This window comes from Halyomorpha halys, unplaced genomic scaffold (genome assembly GCF_000696795.3).
Source record: "Halyomorpha halys isolate HHAL.00 unplaced genomic scaffold, Hhal_1.1 Scaffold1290.1, whole genome shotgun sequence".
In the NCBI taxonomy this organism is placed as follows: domain Eukaryota; kingdom Metazoa; phylum Arthropoda; class Insecta; order Hemiptera; family Pentatomidae; genus Halyomorpha; species Halyomorpha halys.
Genome location: NW_027106157.1, coordinates 44,956 through 48,877, shown reverse-complemented (window position 1 = coordinate 48,877; position 3,922 = coordinate 44,956). Strand labels below are relative to the sequence as shown.

Below are 3,922 nucleotides of genomic sequence, written 5' to 3'. Positions count from 1 at the left end.
AAAAATTCGTCTTATTTGTCTGAGTGCTTGGAACATTGGTTACGTGGAGCATATTGTTCAGTCTTGCCTTCATAATTTATTTCAATGGTCCATACTCCCTCGGCTATTGTTGCCTTGCGGTTGAATGTTCCTGCTTTTCGCCCTACCGTTTACTATTATATATATATAATATCATAATTTGTTTATTGCTTATATCTGAATGAAAATGGGTTAATATACTTTTTTTTCATTACTTTCTGGTTCATAAATGGCATTACCCTTTCCGTATTTAGGGCAATCAGTTTATATATGACCTGATTGCTTACATGCAGACAAGTGAGTATGTCTTCATTTAGAAGAAATCCATACTGAACATTGTCCTATATTATTATCAGGGTTAATGGGAGATTACTAATCTCATCAACTAGAATGTAAACCTAATGTAGGAAACTGGATGCATGGGCCAACCTTGGGTATTGGCATACTCTGATAAATCAGGGAGACTTACATCAAAATTAAACTCACCACTTTTTGGAAAGTCAAGCGTTTGTAGTTATAACTTTAGCTAGATTAACTAGTTTTTTTATTAAAATTTCCTGACTATCGCTAACTATTGATTATTTCTTTATAACAATTTTTCGTTTAGTAATTTACATCAAATTTCTAAAATTACTAAAGCTTTCAGACTGACTTAAAGTGTTTAAGGAAAAAGTATATATTATAATGAATCACTTGAAGAGGACATCAAGCTCCTGCCATCTATTGGAAAACCAATGTACTGGTAGGGGTACTGTACCCAAGTTTATGAACAAGACTGAGCTCAGAGATCCCCTGAGAAATAGCAGTTTTGGCTATGTCAATAAATTCAATAGGAGTGACTAATTCTACTCCCCGCCCAGGCATAGGAGTAGAGGCCAAGATGAGAGAGAATAGAAAGCAGAAAAAAACAGAAAGAACAAGCTCCATAGAAACCTTCAGTAGTCTACTAGGAAGTAAAATTGTAATTTCCCTTACTTGTCCCATCTAAAATCAATAGAATATATTTTAATTTATTAACGATACTATCCTATATTTTACACCCGTTTTGCTCCAAACTTATATAAACGTTTTGTTGTAATAATCAAGAATAGAGGTTTTCTTTTCCTTTTTACCATTTAAAATTTGTAAACAGTATCGATAAATGCCCGCTCTGCCCGAAGAAAAGGAAGATTCCTATCACTGCTAGGAAACCTGTAACAAGCATAGTGAAATTAGTATAAAATATTCTGTGCTGCAGGCCTGCATTCCAGAACAATTACTCAGTTTATTAAAAGGCTGTGACTAATAAAAATCTCTTAGCAATGTGTACGACGGGCTACACTGGAAAGAGCTCAGTTAGTTTACAAGTGAGGGATTAATGTTATACTTTAGTTGTTACAAGTTTGATACGATTATTTTGTTTCTTTAAATATAATTACAGTATTGTTTTTTTTTTTTTTTTAAATTATTGACTTAAGCATTGTTTTTAAAGCATATAACTTTTTTTTTTCAAGTTTTGCTATTTATGTATTTCATTTATATTTGTACACAGGCTTCAACAGGCTATTTTTAATTGTATATGTGTTTTAATGCTTTAAATAGATTCATTTTGTATTATTTTTTTTATAAATAAACACATTTTATTCATTCATTCTAACCATATTATACACCCTTTTTGCTTGAACCTCATATAAAATTAATCAAGAATAAAGAGGTTTTATATTCCTTTTTACAATGGACAATTTATTTCAAATTTAGCAATAACAACTAATTATAATAAATTTTAATAATAGCCCCCCCCCCCAACATTATATATCACAATCGACCTAGGGTATTTCTGAACTGAATATGAAGCGTGTTTTCTTCAAAGTGGTCTTAAACAGCTTTCCCAAATATACTGTTAATTATTAGTATGATTTAGTAATAATGGTAAAGAGTAAATTAGAGTAGATTCCAATAGTTTATTATTTTTTTTTATAAAATATTAGCTCTAAGATTTATGACTAAAATATGGTTTATTATTTTATCGTCGGCACCACGTTTAAATAACGTATCTCAAGGCCCTTTTCTTTATTTGTGATTACGAGACTATATTTTAAGAAAAAAAATAAAAGATTTTTTACATCCCATTGAGTAGTGGTGGTGATGATATGTGATTTGTATTTTTTTAAATGTATTACTTTTGATACTTATAATTATTTTTTTAATTATCTACCTTTTTTATTAGTTATTGCATGATAATTGCCTCTGTTTTGTTTATTTTGTAAATATTAGCCCTTGTGTAATTAATAACCATGTATTATGTTGCCCTTTAGTTTTTTATTCATTTAATTTTTTTCTTCCGTTATTTTTGTGTTGGAGTTGAATAATCATTCTGTTCTACTACTCCTTCGGAGACCTGGACAATTATTTTCTTCTGTATTATATTAAATTAGAAGCGATTCTTAATAAAATAATAAAAAAAAATCTCATCAATTCCGACTGTTTTACGATTAACTAGATTGGCCCTTTAAACTCCTTATGTAATTTGTTGTTAAATTGTATTATTATTATTGTTAAAAACCTTCTGTAATCTGTTCATTTTTTTTTGTTTTGTTTTAATACAAACGGGAATTTATGTATATCTTTTTTTTATGTGTAATCAATTTCTATTTTTCAAGATTGAATAACTCAAATCATTGTTTCATATTTCATCATTTGTTGTTCTATGAATCAGTTTACTTTTTTTCTGATGACTGTGTCTCTTCTATGACTTTTTTTCATCCTATCACCATTATTCACTCATTTATCGTTGATTGTATAGCTAATGGCCTGGCTGGACACAAATTGTCACTATTGCAAGTGCAAACGTATTTTGATTGCTCAAAGCTATGATTAGTTTATTTTTAATTATGATACATACTTTATTGTGATTTTATCCTCTGTTTTTTCATGAAACTCTGTTGGATCGATGCCTTTTCTGTCATGTTTGGTTCAGTTTTCTTTCTGGGTATTTTGGTGGAGGTGTCTTCATCTGTTGATGTTGAGTAACATTAAATACTGTTTTCAGAATGGTTGATAGAATTGTCATTAATCTACCATTGTATTTTTCAGGCTCCTAGCAGCGAAGAGATGGTTGTTGACCAGGCACGAATTCAGGTACTGTTCCATTTGTTGCTTCAAACAAACAAAAAATAACGGCCGCCAAAACACGCACTTTTATTTTTGTGAAACTGATACAAATAATTGTTTACAGCTTGCATTTATGTTATCACTTTCATTACCTCATCAGTCGAATCTGTAATAGGACACATTGTTTATATTCCACAATCTAGTATTCTTTGTCGTAAAAACTCTCATCTATTCTACGAACTCGTGTGGAACATATCACATCTTCATCATATATTTTTTTCCGCCCTAACATGGAATTCATGTCAAGAAATAAATCAAGATTCTTGAATCTGTTCTCTCATTTAGTTACAATAATAATAATACCAACACTTTTTTTTTTATCAATTACCATGAATTAAATTACATAAACATTTATGCTAACCATTTCTGTTAAGAAGATAAATTTGCAACTCTGAAAAGACAAGATAATTGAGTCTTTACATTTAATGCACCTTGCGAAAGAAAATTACTGTACTTAAATAAATGCTCTTGCCATAAACAATAAAAACTTGTATTACTTTTATAGATCTGATCGGGTTTATTGACTTATGAATTGTTAAATTCTTTTCAATTTTAAAGAATGTTTATATTGTAATCATGCCATTTTATTTATTTATTTTTTTTTTACGCAATTCATAATACTATGATTTTTTTTTATATTAAGTTTTACAATTTATGTTTAAATATTCAACAAATTTACTTTCTAACTTGTATCGAATTTTAAAATAGTTATTTATTTTTAGTCTTTTTTGTTGGTTACACAAATTTATAAGCT

At 29.0% G+C, this 3,922-nt stretch overlaps 1 long non-coding RNA gene across 1 annotated transcript in view; it reads left to right on the top strand.

Moving 5' to 3' along the window:
• Positions 1 to 3,251, top strand: part of LOC106689180 (uncharacterized) — a 173,383-nt gene extending 170,132 nt beyond the window's left edge. The window contains exon 3 of the long non-coding RNA XR_001344393.2: positions 3,091 to 3,251. This is a non-coding gene — a long non-coding RNA (uncharacterized lncRNA). The remainder of the gene's footprint in view (positions 1 to 3,090) is intronic.
• The last annotated feature ends 671 nt before the right edge of the window (positions 3,252 to 3,922 follow it).